At 33.9% G+C, this 19,642-nt stretch overlaps 1 long non-coding RNA gene across 1 annotated transcript; it reads left to right on the top strand.

Moving 5' to 3' along the window:
• Positions 1 to 827: 827 nt before the first annotated feature.
• On the top strand, positions 828 to 4,910 carry LOC112801664 (uncharacterized). Its single transcript, XR_011882158.1, has 4 exons — positions 828 to 1,359; positions 1,470 to 1,587; positions 1,706 to 1,918; positions 4,703 to 4,910. It is a non-coding gene; the product is annotated as an uncharacterized lncRNA (long non-coding RNA).
• The last annotated feature ends 14,732 nt before the right edge of the window (positions 4,911 to 19,642 follow it).

Raw genomic sequence — 19,642 nt, 5'->3', positions numbered from 1 at the left:
AATTTTAGAAATTATTTTATTGGAGATAATTAAATAGATTCGGAGATAATTTCATTTTAAATCAAATAAGATTCTTAAGTAATTTTCTATAATGGAATATTTTGTATAATTTTAGTAATTGAAAAATAAGAAAGAGTTGTATGATTTAATTCAAGCAACTATTATTCTAAAAGGATTACGATTTATTTTATTAATTTGATATCTTATTTCATAAATTAGTCAATTAAGAATAATTAAATTAGTTTTATTAATATTTGGAGTTTAAGTTAATTAATATTTTTATGTAATTTTTATAATTAGTTATTTCATATGCTTTGGAAATAAAATTTAGTGATGGAAGTATTATATAATTTAATTTAAGTAATTTCTATTATGAATAAATTATGGTTTATTTTATTACTTTGAGCTCTAGGAGATTTATTTATTAGGAATGATTAAATGGATTTTTATAAATACTTAAAGTTTAAGTAATTTTATTATAATTAGATATTTTGTAAATAGAAATTAAAGTTTCGGTGATACAAAAATAATAAAGAGTTATATCATTTAATTTGAATAATTAGTATTGAGTTTAAACTATATTTTATAAAATGTAATTAGTATGCTTATTCTATAATTTAAATTAAAAATAATTATTTGAACTCATTGATATATTGATAAATAAAATCTTATGCACTTTAAAAGTAATTTTTATAGCATTATATTTAAATTCTAAATTGTTATCCTCTCATAAATGTTTTGTAAAATTGTTAAATTACTCGTATATATATATTTTTCTTAGTCTTATGTTTCTTATTTTATACGTACTGTTAGTATCTAATACGTGTCCTTCCTAACCAATTAAACACACACACGCACCGGTATACTCATCTCCTCCTTATAACCCCACGTTTACCCATCCTTACCATTTATCTTCAAAAGAATGTATATCATATATATGTGGACAGCAAAATAAAAGGGGAAGCCAAAATTAGAGTGGGAGTGACGGAGAGGGAGAGTCCGAACCAAAGGGAGCCAGAGGAGAGGACAGGGGAAGGGAAGGAAGAGGCGTTGCCGGTGATGAACACAGCCACCGTCGCAGCTTTCTGACCGCCACACCACCAAACCCTAGCCGTTATAGAGGAGAGGGTGATCGAAGTAGAGAAGCACCGCGTGAAGGAAGGAAGTTCCATCGTCAGCGCTGCTTTTAGGGGAAGCCGCTACCACCACGGCGGGGGAAACGAACATGGGAGAAGAGGTTTCGTTGATGCTGTCACAGAGGAAGAGGACGAGACGTGTGTGAGAGAGTGACGCGCCGAGGAGGGACCATTCCTCTGCCGCTGCCGCTGCCGGAATCTTCGGTCGCCGCCATCAATAGTGGTGAGTCAGTTAAACCCTAGCCATGAGAACCACCATCTCTGAACCTTTGCCGCTCTGTAAATACCCAGTATCTACCTCTGATGTTCTTGACTATGTTATGTTTGTTGGAGCTTGTCTCCATGGAGTTACTGGCGGGGTGTTGCTGCTGCCGGACCCACCGCGGGGTGCTGCTAGGAATCGCTGCTGCCCTGCTTCCGCTATACTTAGGTTTAACATCCATTGGCCTGGGTTAGCCTTTTCCCCTTATTTCTGCTCCAATTGCACGCTCTATTCTGCCGATTTCTTATTAAATTGCTTGTTCTTGTTTTAATTTAAATTTGGCCTGTGCTCCGTTTTAAATTACCAGAGCTGTTTCTGCCTTTCGATTCCATTGAATTCGAAATCTTCATTTCACTGCAACCATGGTCATTGTTGTGGAAGTTAATGCTACTGCTGTCCCGGTTGTGTTGAGATGTAGTGCTGCTGCTTTCTGGGCAGAAACGGTTGCGTGACTAGTAGAGGTCCAGCCAGCTGTCTCGCAACAATTCTGCCAACGGTCTCTTGTAATTGCGACATCGAGGTAGGGGGTTTAAAATGATTTTAATTTTAGAATGCCCGCAAGGTTTATTGAGTAATCTGCAAATAGTCTTAATTGTTGTGAGTGATTAATTGATGATATGAATGCTAAAATGTGTTTGTGAAGTATAATTGGAATTATTGATAGCGAAATTGATTGGTTGTGTGGATGTTGAATTGTGGCTGTGAATTTATTGAAATTGAGGATTTTGTGGAATTGATTGATCATGGGTGGAATATGAAATGTTGAAGAGTGATTGATGAAAATTCTGAATTTTGATGGATTATGTTGGAATTGTTGCTGTTGAGATGGTTTTATAATTATTCTATCGGTGATGGATTTAGTTGATGATTGACTGGAATTGGGTTTAGAGAATGTTTAAAGGATTGAATTTGAGATGTTGAATTACTTGCTGAACAAGCTGAGCTTTGAAATTAAACGGCAACTTTGAAAGTGAGTTAGTAACTCTATAGTGACTGAAATTATAAGAATTGAAATGTTAAGTAAATTATATTAAGTGTAATTGTGGAAATTCAATTTTTAAGGTTTCGTATCAGTTAGAGAACTAGTTATGATTTTCTAAAGTTGAATTCCAAAATCTGAGTTTCTGCATAACTTCTAAACTGAGTCAGCAGTTTTGAAAAGCTATAACTAATTCTGTGTTTATCGGAATTGCGTGAAACCAAATCTGGGTTAAACTTGGGGATACAAGGAACTAAACTGGTAAATTTGAGACTTTTTCATTAAGTTTATGATTTATGGTAAATTTTTGAATTGGGGATGTCAAATCTGGTTTTTCTGCAGAACGTTTAACACAGCAGCAACTTGATTCCTTTAATAGAAATTCTGCACTTGGAATTTTGAAATGGAACCAATTTTAAATGAAACTTTGGTCCTAATACTTTAATTTCATAAAAATCTAGAATTGTTAGAGTTGTGGTTTTAAAGATTTGGATTTTCAAAGAAAGATGTATTATGCAGTAAAAGTCAAGCCTTGTTTTTCTAAGTCAGTAACTTTGAGGTTTTATAATTTTTAAATCTGGAATGATATTGAGATGCAACCAATGGGAAATGAAAATTAAGTATGTTTAGCATATGTGACTTAAATTTCAGGGCTATCCATGTTTTAATGAGTAAGTTATGGGACTTGGAAGAAGATAAGTTCATTAACTTTTAAAGCAGAATTCTGCAGCAAATTAGTCAACTTCTAGGTTATATAACTTCTTCATTAAAAATGATATTAACCTGAAACCAATTGGAAAAGAAACTTGGATGAGTGAAGTTGAACTGTATTAATTTTCAAAGTCATTGGATTTAACGTGGATTTTAAATTGAATTTTGAATGTCACATGCTGCTGCTGTTTTTCTGGTTTTACACACTGCAGAGCAGTCTCGGTTTTTCCTTTATTCCTAAGGCTAGAGAAATCAGAAAATTATGATCTTTAGTTTGTTAGAAAGCTTATTTTAAGACGAACGCCTGGACATAAAGTTTGCGCAATTCCGAGTTCATTTGCTATATTAAAAACAGAAAAGAAGATAGGGTGCTGGGAATGCTTGAGTGAGAGTTATGAGTTCATAAAACTAAAGATGAACCTTAGTGAAATATGGCTGTTTCAATGTTGGAATTTGCTTGTTTCTGAATTGAATTGATATTGGAAAGGTTAAAAAGAGTTTGGTGGATTGTTTGGTTGGGACCCGTAAGGGTGGCTAAGTCCTATTTTTAAAGGAGATTATGTCCGAATCTTTATAAAAGTATAAGGACTTAATCAAAATCAATATTTAAGGTTTATTTAATGATAATAACTTCAATGATTCTTTTAAGAAAAGATTACTTGGTATATGAGATTGTTGGCAAGGGCGTGGGTCTTGTCCCGCTTGCGTATTTGCAATTATGAAAGAAAAAGGAAAGAGTAAAGTACTTATTGTATGATTATCTGTTGCTTGAAGCAACCCAAGAGATATTTGTTTATTTGTTTGTTGCTTGAGGCAACCCAAGAGCTTCTGTAGGGAAACTAGGATACCTACAGCAATTTTCCGTTCACAAGAGCTTCTGTAGGGAAACTAGGATACCTACAGCAATTTTTCGTTTCCAAGAGTATATTTCCTGCGAGTAGAAAGCAGAGGCTGTCTCAATAGAGCAGCTAATAATTATATGCGCATTTATTTGAACAGAAAATCGTATCTGGGAAATCGTGAACTCGTGACCGGATAAATGTCGGGAATGCAGGTGCTAACCGACACATGAGCTCGTGGCCTGCACTAGGACTAGACATTCATCATATGCATCTATGTGACATTGTTTGGGTGTGTATATTGTAATTGGAATGCCTAAGTGAATAATTCTGTTTAACTGCTAATTGCTATACTTGATGTAACTGCTCTTGATTGTGTTTGAACCTCATTACTTGTGGTTGTAACTGATTGACTGGATTGTGGTGAATTGGATGTTGATTGAATTGCTTAGGCCTGAGGCCGTGATTGGTTTGTGTTTGAGGTTTAGTAAAGTATGAAAGATTAAGCTGGTTCAGCATAGACTTAATAATGAACCTATGCTTGGAACAAATTAGTCATTCATACAGTCTAGGAAACTTTTGAAAGTTTTATAAAGAAAATATGGGTTTAGGATTTTGAATAATTAACTAATGCTCTTAAAGAAGGTTAATTTTCTTTTAGATGTATCTGAATGAAATTAACTATTTGCGCTTTATTCTTTACTTTCACGGCATTCTCTACCTCTACTGAGAACATGTGGTTTGGTTCTCACCCCCAAATTTTCCACCCTTTCAGTGACACAGGTTTGAAGATGCAATTTGAAGCTGCGAGCCATTAGTAGGTTTTCTTTATGGTTTTAATTGCTTTCATAGAGTCCCCTCGCTCTTTTCCTTTGAAGTTTTATTTTATCAGAGGGGTAGGTATTGTATTTGGGTTTATATGACTTCTTATGTATAAGAGTTACTATTAATAATACTTATATGATTGTTATTATTATGTGCAATGCTCATCTTTGATACATGTCTTGAATGAATAAAAAAAAAAAAAAAGAACAAATTTTCTGGAGTTTTCTTAAAACTAAAACGCGAACTCGATATAAAGGCTCAGTAATTAAGTAGTTAATATTAGAAAAGGTCACGTAACGTTCTTTCTAGTAGAAATACCCTGACTTAAGCAAGGTATTTTGCTGGAAGGGATGTTACAATATGGTATCAGAGCAGTCCTTCCTGTAGAGCCTTGGGAGTGGACTGACTATGCTTCATTGCATACTCTGAGTGTCTGTCATGCTTTCTAACTTGTTCTGATGACAAGATTTTATGTTTTATATGCATGACTGTCTAGTGATTAACGCTATTAGTTTACCATTGCATATCTTATGGTATCAAGTTTGGCCAACTTAATACTAATGATTTATGTATTTGGGAATACTAGTGGGTTATCATAGACGAAATAGAAGTGATAGGTTAATGCGAATCACGAGATTTTGGGGACGTTAGAAACTAAATTCTAGAAATTAGTTCCGTTTCGACGTATGCTCTCTATTCGTGCTTAGTGTTATCTCTTTCTCTACTACTTGTATTGGAATTTCTAGTTTCTGATTTCTTTCTTGCTAACCTTGTATTATCATTCGTGCATGTCCTTGCTCGACTCTGTATCTGGTTGTTGCTTGAATCTTTTGAAATATTTATTCTCACCTTACAAATTCTATGCTCCGTGTCCTGAACTTGGATTCATTTCAGTGTAACGTACCATTTCTTGTAATTTCCTTTCTGAGTATTTATTTCAAATTTTCTTTGAGAAAAATTTCAATTCAAATCTTTTCTTACTTGACGGTATCCACAACCCTTGCTTAAATTTTGATGGGATTGTTTTTAATTCAGTTTAGACTTTCTTACATAAACTCTGAAGCTTCTTTAAGTAGTTTAATTTTGTTTATTTGTGATATACCACTTATCTTTTATTGATTTATAGAAAATTTTATTTCAGAATTCATTCTTCAAATAGAAGCTGATTTTCTGCCAACTTTACTATAATTCTATAGCTATGTACTTAAGTATCTTCCAAACTTTAGTTTACAAACCATGCATGATTTGTTTTGATTTGAAAATTAAATCGATATAACATATTATTTATACTAAGTTTAGTACATTGAAAAATGTTGGATTTATATATGTTCTTTTGAAAAAGATAAACTAATTCCCTCTATTTCAAATCGAAGTTGTTCAAAATTGTTGTACTATTTTCCCTATGATGTTCATATTGAAACTGTTCGATTCAAAATTTCTTCCTAAGCCTTGAATTAATTCCCTTTATGCTCCAATTCATTGCTTATATATTTATATATATATATCCTTGTTTGTTGATGATTTCACGTATTCCTTCAAATCCTGGCGAAATACCATTTTGTTCAACTGAGAACTTGAGTATTCTTCCAATTTCTCACATAAACCTTTCGTGCCATTTGTCTTTCTCCTCTCATGTTTCGTATTCCTTATCTGCGCTAGTTCTTAGGGACACGATTTGTGCGTACGTTAAGTGAATCTGGTTAGTCTATGAAGTTATAAGGAGTTATGGAGTTTTGAGGCGACGAGAGGAACTGATCATGCTTTGTTAAAAGTTGTGAACGAATATGTGCCTATTTGATTTTGGATTTTAAAATTTTTCTTATGTTAAGTTATTTTATCAACTCTAGCATTACCTAGTATATTTTCTTCTATGTTTATGTGATATGATTTTTTTGGAGCCTTTAAAATATTCAAAAGGGGATGTGAATATAAATCTTTTCTTCATTTTATATCAATTTTCGAGGGCGAAAATTTTTGTAAGTTGGATAGAATGTAACATCCCGCATTTTTGAAAATCTAATTATAAATAAATTGTGATTTTATTTTATTAAGTTTAAACTTTATAATTTTAGAAATTATTTTATTGGAGATAATTAAATAGATTCGGAGATAATTTCATTTTAAATCAAATAAGATTCTTAAGTAATTTTCTATAATGGAATATTTTGTATAATTTTAGTAATTGAAAAATAAGAAAGAGTTGTATGATTTAATTCAAGCAACTATTATTCTAAAAGGATTACGATTTATTTTATTAATTTGATATCTTATTTCATAAATTAGTCAATTAAGAATAATTAAATTAGTTTTATTAATATTTGGAGTTTAAGTTAATTAATATTTTTATGTAATTTTTATAATTAGTTATTTCATATGCTTTGGAAATAAAATTTAGTGATGGAAGTATTATATAATTTAATTTAAGTAATTTCTATTATGAATAAATTATGGTTTATTTTATTACTTTGAACTCTAGGAGATTTATTTATTAGGAATGATTAAATGGATTTTTATAAATACTTAAAGTTTAAGTAATTTTATTATAATTAGATATTTTGTAAATAGAAATTAAAGTTTCGGTGATACAAAAATAATAAAGAGTTATATCATTTAATTTGAATAATTAGTATTGAGTTTAAACTATATTTTATAAAATGTAATTAGTATGCTTATTCTATAATTTAAATTAAAAATAATTGTTTGAACTCATTGATATATTGATAAATAAAATCTTATGCACTTTAAAAGTAATTTTTATAGCATTATATTTAAATTCTAAATTGTTATCCTCTCATAAATGTTTTGTAAAATTGTTAAATTACTCGTATATATATATTTTTCTTAGTCTTATGTTTCTTATTTTATACGTACTGTTAGTATCTAATACGTGTCCTTCCTAACCAATTAAACACACACACGCACCGGTATACTCATCTCCTCCTTATAACCCCACGTTTACCCATCCTTACCATTTATCTTCAAAAGAATGTATATCATATATATGTGGACAGCAAAATAAAAGGGGAAGCCAAAATTAGAGTGGGAGTGACGGAGAGGGAGAGTCCGAACCAAAGGGAGCCAGAGGAGAGGACAGGGGAAGGGAAGGAAGAGGCGTTGCCGGTGATGAACACAGCCACCGTCGCAGCTTTCTGACCGCCACACCACCAAACCCTAGCCGTTATAGAGGAGAGGGTGATCGAAGTAGAGAAGCACCGCGTGAAGGAAGGAAGTTCCATCGTCAGCGCTGCTTTTAGGGGAAGCCGCTACCACCACGGCGGGGGAAACGAACATGGGAGAAGAGGTTTCGTTGATGCTGTCACAGAGGAAGAGGACGAGACGTGTGTGAGAGAGTGACGCGCCGAGGAGGGACCATTCCTCTGCCGCTGCCGCTGCCGGAATCTTCGGTCGCCGCCATCAATAGTGGTGAGTCAGTTAAACCCTAGCCATGAGAACCACCATCTCTGAACCTTTGCCGCTCTGTAAATACCCAGTATCTACCTCTGATGTTCTTGACTATGTTATGTTTGTTGGAGCTTGTCTCCATGGAGTTACTGGCGGGGTGTTGCTGCTGCCGGACCCACCGCGGGGTGCTGCTAGGAATCGCTGCTGCCCTGCTTCCGCTATACTTAGGTTTAACATCCATTGGCCTGGGTTAGCCTTTTCCCCTTATTTCTGCTCCAATTGCACGCTCTATTCTGCCGATTTCTTATTAAATTGCTTGTTCTTGTTTTAATTTAAATTTGGCCTGTGCTCCGTTTTAAATTACCAGAGCTGTTTCTGCCTTTCGATTCCATTGAATTCGAAATCTTCATTTCACTGCAACCATGGTCATTGTTGTGGAAGTTAATGCTACTGCTGTCCCGGTTGTGTTGAGATGTAGTGCTGCTGCTTTCTGGGCAGAAACGGTTGCGTGACTAGTAGAGGTCCAGCCAGCTGTCTCGCAACAATTCTGCCAACGGTCTCTTGTAATTGCGACATCGAGGTAGGGGGTTTAAAATGATTTTAATTTTAGAATGCCCGCAAGGTTTATTGAGTAATCTGCAAATAGTCTTAATTGTTGTGAGTGATTAATTGATGATATGAATGCTAAAATGTGTTTGTGAAGTATAATTGGAATTATTGATAGCGAAATTGATTGGTTGTGTGGATGTTGAATTGTGGCTGTGAATTTATTGAAATTGAGGATTTTGTGGAATTGATTGATCATGGGTGGAATATGAAATGTTGAAGAGTGATTGATGAAAATTCTGAATTTTGATGGATTATGTTGGAATTGTTGCTGTTGAGATGGTTTTATAATTATTCTATCGGTGATGGATTTAGTTGATGATTGACTGGAATTGGGTTTAGAGAATGTTTAAAGGATTGAATTTGAGATGTTGAATTACTTGCTGAACAAGCTGAGCTTTGAAATTAAACGGCAACTTTGAAAGTGAGTTAGTAACTCTATAGTGACTGAAATTATAAGAATTGAAATGTTAAGTAAATTATATTAAGTGTAATTGTGGAAATTCAATTTTTAAGGTTTCGTATCAGTTAGAGAACTAGTTATGATTTTCTAAAGTTGAATTCCAAAATCTGAGTTTCTGCATAACTTCTAAACTGAGTCAGCAGTTTTGAAAAGCTATAACTAATTCTGTGTTTATCGGAATTGCGTGAAACCAAATCTGGGTTAAACTTGGGGATACAAGGAACTAAACTGGTAAATTTGAGACTTTTTCATTAAGTTTATGATTTATGGTAAATTTTTGAATTGGGGATGTCAAATCTGGTTTTTCTGCAGAACGTTTAACACAGCAGCAACTTGATTCCTTTAATAGAAATTCTGCACTTGGAATTTTGAAATGGAACCAATTTTAAATGAAACTTTGGTCCTAATACTTTAATTTCATAAAAATCTAGAATTGTTAGAGTTGTGGTTTTAAAGATTTGGATTTTCAAAGAAAGATGTATTATGCAGTAAAAGTCAAGCCTTGTTTTTCTAAGTCAGTAACTTTGAGGTTTTATAATTTTTAAATCTGGAATGATATTGAGATGCAACCAATGGGAAATGAAAATTAAGTATGTTTAGCATATGTGACTTAAATTTCAGGGCTATCCATGTTTTAATGAGTAAGTTATGGGACTTGGAAGAAGATAAGTTCATTAACTTTTAAAGCAGAATTCTGCAGCAAATTAGTCAACTTCTAGGTTATATAACTTCTTCATTAAAAATGATATTAACCTGAAACCAATTGGAAAAGAAACTTGGATGAGTGAAGTTGAACTGTATTAATTTTCAAAGTCATTGGATTTAACGTGGATTTTAAATTGAATTTTGAATGTCACATGCTGCTGCTGTTTTTCTGGTTTTACACACTGCAGAGCAGTCTCGGTTTTTCCTTTATTCCTAAGGCTAGAGAAATCAGAAAATTATGATCTTTAGTTTGTTAGAAAGCTTATTTTAAGACGAACGCCTGGACATAAAGTTTGCGTAATTCCGAGTTCATTTGCTATATTAAAAACAGAAAAGAAGATAGGGTGCTGGGAATGCTTGAGTGAGAGTTATGAGTTCATAAAACTAAAGATGAACCTTAGTGAAATATGGCTGTTTCAATGTTGGAATTTGCTTGTTTCTGAATTGAATTGATATTGGAAAGGTTAAAAAGAGTTTGGTGGATTGTTTGGTTGGGACCCGTAAGGGTGGCTAAGTCCTATTTTTAAAGGAGATTATGTCCGAATCTTTATAAAAGTATAAGGACTTAATCAAAATCAATATTTAAGGTTTATTTAATGATAATAACTTCAATGATTCTTTTAAGAAAAGATTACTTGGTATATGAGATTGTTGGCAAGGGCGTGGGTCTTGTCCCGCTTGCGTATTTGCAATTATGAAAGAAAAAGGAAAGAGTAAAGTACTTATTGTATGATTATCTGTTGCTTGAAGCAACCCAAGAGATATTTGTTTATTTGTTTGTTGCTTGAGGCAACCCAAGAGCTTCTGTAGGGAAACTAGGATACCTATAGCACTTTTCCGTTCACAAGAGCTTCTGTAGGGAAACTAGGATACCTACAGCAATTTTTCGTTTCCAAGAGTATATTTCCTGCGAGTAGAAAGCAGAGGCTGTCTCAATAGAGCAGCTAATAATTATATGCGCATTTATTTGAACGGAAAATCGTATCTGGGAAATCGTGAACTCGTGACCGGATAAATGTCGGGAATGCAGGTGCTAACCGACACATGAGCTCGTGGCCTGCACTAGGACTAGACATTCATCATATGCATCTATGTGACATTGTTTGGGTGTGTATATTGTAATTGGAATGCCTAAGTGAATAATTCTGTTTAACTGCTAATTGCTATACTTGATGTAACTGCTCTTGATTGTGTTTGAACCTCATTACTTGTGGTTGTAACTGATTGACTGGATTGTGGTGAATTGGATGTTGATTGAATTGCTTAGGCCTGAGGCCGTGATTGGTTTGTGTTTGAGGTTTAGTAAAGTATGAAAGATTAAGCTGGTTCAGCATAGATTTAATAATGAACCTATGCTTGGAACAAATTAGTCATTCATACAGTCTAGGAAACTTTTGAAAGTTTTATAAAGAAAATATGGGTTTAGGATTTTGAATAATTAACTAATGCTCTTAAAGAAGGTTAATTTTCTTTTAGATGTATCTGAATGAAATTAACTATTTGCGCTTTATTCTTTACTTTCACGGCATTCTCTACCTCTACTGAGAACATGTGGTTTGGTTCTCACCCCCAAATTTTCCACCCTTTCAGTGACACAGGTTTGAAGATGCAATTTGAAGCTGCGAGCCATTAGTAGGTTTTCTTTATGGTTTTAATTGCTTTCATAGAGTCCCCTCGCTCTTTTCCTTTGAAGTTTTATTTTATCAGAGGGGTAGGTATTGTATTTGGGTTTATATGACTTCTTATGTATAAGAGTTACTATTAATAATACTTATATGATTGTTATTATTATGTGCAATGCTCATCTTTGATACATGTCTTGAATGAATAAAAAAAAAAAAAAGAACAAATTTTCTGGAGTTTTCTTAAAACTAAAACGCGAACTCGATATAAAGGCTCAGTAATTAAGTAGTTAATATTAGAAAAGGTCACGTAACGTTCTTTCTAGTAGAAATACCCTGACTTAAGCAAGGTATTTTGCTGGAAGGGATGTTACAATATGGTATCAGAGCAGTCCTTCCTGTAGAGCCTTGGGAGTGGACTGGCTATGCTTCATTGCATACTCTGAGTGTCTGTCATGCTTTCTAACTTGTTCTGATGACAAGATTTTATGTTTTATATGCATGACTGTCTAGTGATTAACGCTATTAGTTTACCATTGCATATCTTATGGTATCAAGTTTGGCCAACTTAATACTAATGATTTATGTATTTGGGAATACTAGTGGGTTATCATAGACGAAATAGAAGTGATAGGTTAATGCGAATCACGAGATTTTGGGGACGTTAGAAACTAAATTCTAGAAATTAGTTCCGTTTCGACGTATGCTCTCTATTCGTGCTTAGTGTTATCTCTTTCTCTACTACTTGTATTGGAATTTCTAGTTTCTGATTTCTTTCTTGCTAACCTTGTATTATCATTCGTGCATGTCCTTGCTCGACTCTGTATCTGGTTGTTGCTTGAATCTTTTGAAATATTTATTCTCACCTTACAAATTCTATGCTCCGTGTCCTGAACTTGGATTCATTTCAGTGTAACGTACCATTTCTTGTAATTTCCTTTCTGAGTATTTATTTCAAATTTTCTTTGAGAAAAATTTCAATTCAAATCTTTTCTTACTTGACGGTATCCACAACCCTTGCTTAAATTTTGATGGGATTGTTTTTAATTCAGTTTAGACTTTCTTACATAAACTCTGAAGCTTCTTTAAGTAGTTTAATTTTGTTTATTTGTGATATACCACTTATCTTTTATTGATTTATAGAAAATTTTATTTCAGAATTCATTCTTCAAATAGAAGTTGATTTTCTGCCAACTTTACTATAATTCTATAGCTATGTACTTAAGTATCTTCCAAACTTTAGTTTACAAACCATGCATGATTTGTTTTGATTTGAAAATTAAATCGATATAACATATTATTTATACTAAGTTTAGTACATTGAAAAATGTTGGATTTATATATGTTCTTTTGAAAAAGATAAACTAATTCCCTCTATTTCAAATCGAAGTTGTTCAAAATTGTTGTACTATTTTCCCTATGATGTTCATATTGAAACTGTTCGATTCAAAATTTCTTCCTAAGCCTTGAATTAATTCCCTTTATGCTCCAATTCATTGCTTATATATATATATATATATATATATCCTTGTTTGTTGATGATTTCACGTATTCCTTCAAATCCTGGCGAAATACCATTTTGTTCAACTGAGAACTTGAGTATTCTTCCAATTTCTCACATAAACCTTTCGTGCCATTTGTCTTTCTCCTCTCATGTTTCGTATTCCTTATCTGCGCTAGTTCTTAGGGACACGATTTGTGCGTACGTTAAGTGAATCTGGTTAGTCTATGAAGTTATAAGGAGTTATGGAGTTTTGAGGCGACGAGAGGAACTGATCATGCTTTGTTAAAAGTTGTGAACGAATATGTGCCTATTTGATTTTGGATTTTAAAATTTTTCTTATGTTAAGTTATTTTATCAACTCTAGCATTACCTAGTATATTTTCTTCTATGTTTATGTGATATGATTTTTTTGGAGCCTTTAAAATATTCAAAAGGGGATGTGAATATAAATCTTTTCTTCATTTTATATCAATTTTCGAGGGCGAAAATTTTTGTAAGTTGGATAGAATGTAACATCCCGCATTTTTGAAAATCTAATTATAAATAAATTGTGATTTTATTTTATTAAGTTTAAACTTTATAATTTTAGAAATTATTTTATTGGAGATAATTAAATAGATTCGGAGATAATTTCATTTTAAATCAAATAAGATTCTTAAGTAATTTTCTATAATGGAATATTTTGTATAATTTTAGTAATTGAAAAATAAGAAAGAGTTGTATGATTTAATTCAAGCAACTATTATTCTAAAAGGATTACGATTTATTTTATTAATTTGATATCTTATTTCATAAATTAGTCAATTAAGAATAATTAAATTAGTTTTATTAATATTTGGAGTTTAAGTTAATTAATATTTTTATGTAATTTTTATAATTAGTTATTTCATATGCTTTGGAAATAAAATTTAGTGATGGAAGTATTATATAATTTAATTTAAGTAATTTCTATTATGAATAAATTATGGTTTATTTTATTACTTTGAACTCTAGGAGATTTATTTATTAGGAATGATTAAATGGATTTTTATAAATACTTAAAGTTTAAGTAATTTTATTATAATTAGATATTTTGTAAATAGAAATTAAAGTTTCGGTGATACAAAAATAATAAAGAGTTATATCATTTAATTTGAATAATTAGTATTGAGTTTAAACTATATTTTATAAAATGTAATTAGTATGCTTATTCTATAATTTAAATTAAAAATAATTGTTTGAACTCATTGATATATTGATAAATAAAATCTTATGCACTTTAAAAGTAATTTTTATAGCATTATATTTAAATTCTAAATTGTTATCCTCTCATAAATGTTTTGTAAAATTGTTAAATTACTCGTATATATATATTTTTCTTAGTCTTATGTTTCTTATTTTATACGTACTGTTAGTATCTAATACGTGTCCTTCCTAACCAATTAAACACACACACGCACCGGTATACTCATCTCCTCCTTATAACCCCACGTTTACCCATCCTTACCATTTATCTTCAAAAGAATGTATATCATATATATGTGGACAGCAAAATAAAAGGGGAAGCCAAAATTAGAGTGGGAGTGACGGAGAGGGAGAGTCCGAACCAAAGGGAGCCAGAGGAGAGGACAGGGGAAGGGAAGGAAGAGGCGTTGCCGGTGATGAACACAGCCACCGTCGCAGCTTTCTGACCGCCACACCCCCAAACCCTAGCCGTTATAGAGGAGAGGGTGATCGAAGTAGAGAAGCACCGCGTGAAGGAAGGAAGTTCCATCGTCAGCGCTGCTTTTAGGGGAAGCCGCTACCACCACGGCGGGGGAAACGAACATGGGAGAAGAGGTTTCGTTGATGCTGTCACAGAGGAAGAGGACGAGACGTGTGTGAGAGAGTGACGCGCCGAGGAGGGACCATTCCTCTGCCGCTGCCGCTGCCGGAATCTTCGGTCGCCGCCATCAATAGTGGTGAGTCAGTTAAACCCTAGCCATGAGAACCACCATCTCTGAACCTTTGCCGCTCTGTAAATACCCAGTATCTACCTCTGATGTTCTTGACTATGTTATGTTTGTTGGAGCTTGTCTCCATGGAGTTACTGGCGGGGTGTTGCTGCTGCCGGACCCACCGCGGGGTGCTGCTAGGAATCGCTGCTGCCCTGCTTCCGCTATACTTAGGTTTAACATCCATTGGCCTGGGTTAGCCTTTTCCCCTTATTTCTGCTCCAATTGCACGCTCTATTCTGCCGATTTCTTATTAAATTGCTTGTTCTTGTTTTAATTTAAATTTGGCCTGTGCTCCGTTTTAAATTACCAGAGCTGTTTCTGCCTTTCGATTCCATTGAATTCGAAATCTTCATTTCACTGCAACCATGGTCATTGTTGTGGAAGTTAATGCTACTGCTGTCCCGGTTGTGTTGAGATGTAGTGCTGCTGCTTTCTGGGCAGAAACGGTTGCGTGACTAGTAGAGGTCCAGCCAGCTGTCTCGCAACAATTCTGCCAACGGTCTCTTGTAATTGCGACATCGAGGTAGGGGGTTTAAAATGATTTTAATTTTAGAATGCCCGCAAGGTTTATTGAGTAATCTGCAAATAGTCTTAATTGTTGTGAGTGATTAATTGATGATATGAATGCTAAAATGTGTTTGTGAAGTATAATTGGAATTATTGATAGCGAAATTGATTGGTTGTGTGGATGTTGAATTGTGGCTGTGAATTTATTGAAATTGAGGATTTTGTGGAATTGATTGATCATGGGTGGAATATGAAATGTTGAAGAGTGATTGATGAAAATTCTGAATTTTGATGGATTATGTTGGAATTGTTGCTGTTGAGATGGTTTTATAATTATTCTATCGGTGATGGATTTAGTTGATGATTGACTGGAATTGGGTTTAGAGAATGTTTAAAGGATTGAATTTGAGATGTTGAATTACTTGCTGAACAAGCTGAGCTTTGAAATTAAACGGCAACTTTGAAAGTGAGTTAGTAACTCTATAGTGACTGAAATTATAAGAATTGAAATGTTAAGTAAATTATATTAAGTGTAATTGTGGAAATTCAATTTTTAAGGTTTCGTATCAGTTAGAGAACTAGTTATGATTTTCTAAAGTTGAATTCCAAAATCTGAGTTTCTGCATAACTTCTAAACTGAGTCAGCAGTTTTGAAAAGCTATAACTAATTCTGTGTTTATCGGAATTGCGTGAAACCAAATCTGGGTTAAACTTGGGGATACAAGGAACTAAACTGGTAAATTTGAGACTTTTTCATTAAGTTTATGATTTATGGTAAATTTTTGAATTGGGGATGTCAAATCTGGTTTTTCTGCAGAACGTTTAACACAGCAGCAACTTGATTCCTTTAATAGAAATTCTGCACTTGGAATTTTGAAATGGAACCAATTTTAAATGAAACTTTGGTCCTAATACTTTAATTTCATAAAAATCTAGAATTGTTAGAGTTGTGGTTTTAAAGATTTGGATTTTCAAAGAAAGATGTATTATGCAGTAAAAGTCAAGCCTTGTTTTTCTAAGTCAGTAACTTTGAGGTTTTATAATTTTTAAATCTGGAATGATATTGAGATGCAACCAATGGGAAATGAAAATTAAGTATGTTTAGCATATGTGACTTAAATTTCAGGGCTATCCATGTTTTAATGAGTAAGTTATGGGACTTGGAAGAAGATAAGTTCATTAACTTTTAAAGCAGAATTCTGCAGCAAATTAGTCAACTTCTAGGTTATATAACTTCTTCATTAAAAATGATATTAACCTGAAACCAATTGGAAAAGAAACTTGGATGAGTGAAGTTGAACTGTATTAATTTTCAAAGTCATTGGATTTAACGTGGATTTTAAATTGAATTTTGAATGTCACATGCTGCTGCTGTTTTTCTGGTTTTACACACTGCAGAGCAGTCTCGGTTTTTCCTTTATTCCTAAGGCTAGAGAAATCAGAAAATTATGATCTTTAGTTTGTTAGAAAGCTTATTTTAAGACGAACGCCTGGACATAAAGTTTGCGCAATTTCGAGTTCATTTGCTATATTAAAAACAGAAAAGAAGATAGGGTGCTGGGAATGCTTGAGTGAGAGTTATGAGTTCATAAAACTAAAGATGAACCTTAGTGAAATATGGCTGTTTCAATGTTGGAATTTGCTTGTTTCTGAATTGAATTGATATTGGAAAGGTTAAAAAGAGTTTGGTGGATTGTTTGGTTGGGACCCGTAAGGGTGGCTAAGTCCTATTTTTAAAGGAGATTATGTCCGAATCTTTATAAAAGTATAAGGACTTAATCAAAATCAATATTTAAGGTTTATTTAATGATAATAACTTCAATGATTCTTTTAAGAAAAGATTACTTGGTATATGAGATTGTTGGCAAGGGCGTGGGTCTTGTCCCGCTTGCGTATTTGCAATTATGAAAGAAAAAGGAAAGAGTAAAGTACTTATTGTATGATTATCTGTTGCTTGAAGCAACCCAAGAGATATTTGTTTATTTGTTTGTTGCTTGAGGCAACCCAAGAGCTTCTGTAGGGAAACTAGGATACCTATAGCAATTTTCCGTTCACAAGAGCTTCTGTAGGGAAACTAGGATACCTACAGCAATTTTTCGTTTCCAAGAGTATATTTCCTGCGAGTAGAAAGCAGAGGCTGTCTCAATAGAGCAGCTAATAATTATATGCGCATTTATTTGAACGGAAAATCGTATCTGGGAAATCGTGAACTCGTGACCGGATAAATGTCGGGAATGCAGGTGCTAACCGACACATGAGCTCGTGGCCTGCACTAGGACTAGACATTCATCATATGCATCTATGTGACATTGTTTGGGTGTGTATATTGTAATTGGAATGCCTAAGTGAATAATTCTGTTTAACTGCTAATTGCTATACTTGATGTAACTGCTCTTGATTGTGTTTGAACCTCATTACTTGTGGTTGTAACTGATTGACTGGATTGTGGTGAATTGGATGTTGATTGAATTGCTTAGGCCTGAGGCCGTGATTGGTTTGTGTTTGAGGTTTAGTAAAGTATGAAAGATTAAGCTGGTTCAGCATAGACTTAATAATGAACCTATGCTTGGAACAAATTAGTCATTCATACAGTGTAGGAAACTTTTGAAAGTTTTATAAAGAAAATATGGGTTTAGGATTTTGAATAATTAACTAATGCTCTTAAAGAAGGTTAATTTTCTTTTAGATGTATCTGAATGAAATTAACTATTTGCGCTTTATTCTTTACTTTCACGGCATTCTCTACCTCTACTGAGAACATGTGGTTTGGTTCTCACCCCCAAATTTTTCACCCTTTCAGTGACACAGGTTTGAAGATGCAATTTGAAGCTGCGAGCCATTAGTAGGTTTTCTTTATGGTTTTAATTGCTTTCATAGAGTCCCCTCGCTCTTTTCCTTTGAAGTTTTATTTTATCAGAGGGGTAGGTATTGTATTTGGGTTTATATGACTTCTTATGTATAAGAGTTACTATTAATAATACTTATATGATTGTTATTATTATGTGCAATGCTCATCTTTGATACATGTCTTGAATGAATAAAAAAAAAAAAAGAACAAATTTTCTGGAGTTTTCTTAAAACTAAAACGCGAACTCGATATAAAGGCTCAGTAATTAAGTAGTTAATATTAGAAAAGGTCACGTAACGTTCTTTCTAGTAGAAATACCCTGACTTAAGCAAGGTATTTTGCTGGAAGGGATGTTACACCCGGGATCCCGTCCGGTACAGCAAAGACGAAGAAAACTCGGGCCAGAACGGTCTCAGGCTGTGGAAGAACAAGTACAAGCGCTACTAGAGGCAGGGTTCATAAGAGAAGTTAAATACCCACTATGGCTAGCAAACATCGTCTTGGTAAAAAAGTCAAATGGGAAGTGACGAATGTGCACTGACTACACCGACCTCAACAAAGCCTGCCCAAAAGACCCTTATCCACTCCCAAGCATCGATGCTCTAGTAGATGCCTCATCAGGATATAAGTATCTCTTGTTCATGGACGCATACTCAGGCTACAACCAGATTCCAATGTATCCACCGGATCAAGAAAAAACCTCGTTTCTCACACCAAAAGCAAATTATTGCTACATCATAATGCCTTTCGGCCTTAAGAACGCGGGAGCCACTTATCAAAGGCTAATGAATAAATTCTTCTCAAACCACATCAGAAAAATCATGGAGGTCTATGTGGATGACATGTTGATAAAGACACAAAGTGAAGAAACATTACTAACCGACTTGGTTCAAGTGTTTGACACCATATGGAAGCGCGACATGCGACTCAACCCGGCTAAATGCACCTTCGTAGTGGAAGCAGGTAAATTTTTGGGCTTTATGCTCACACAAAGAAATTGAGGCAAATCCAGATAAACGCCAGGCCATACTCAACATGAAAAGCCCAACCTGCGTCAAAGAGGTACAACAAGTCAATGGGAGATTGGCAGCCTTATCCAGATTCCTAGCAGCGTCAGCAATAAGATCCCTCCCCTTCTACGCTACCTTAATGAAGGGAAAGAACTTCGAGTGGACAACGGAATGTGAACAAGCCTTCCGAGACTTTAAAGAATTCTTAGGATAGCCCCCCATCCTATCTCGACCACGAGAGGGAGAA

This window comes from Arachis hypogaea, chromosome 5 (assembly GCF_003086295.3).
Source record: "Arachis hypogaea cultivar Tifrunner chromosome 5, arahy.Tifrunner.gnm2.J5K5, whole genome shotgun sequence".
NCBI lineage: Eukaryota > Viridiplantae > Streptophyta > Magnoliopsida > Fabales > Fabaceae > Arachis > Arachis hypogaea.
Note: the sequence above shows the minus strand (reverse complement) of the source record. Positions and strands in the feature narration are given on the sequence as shown.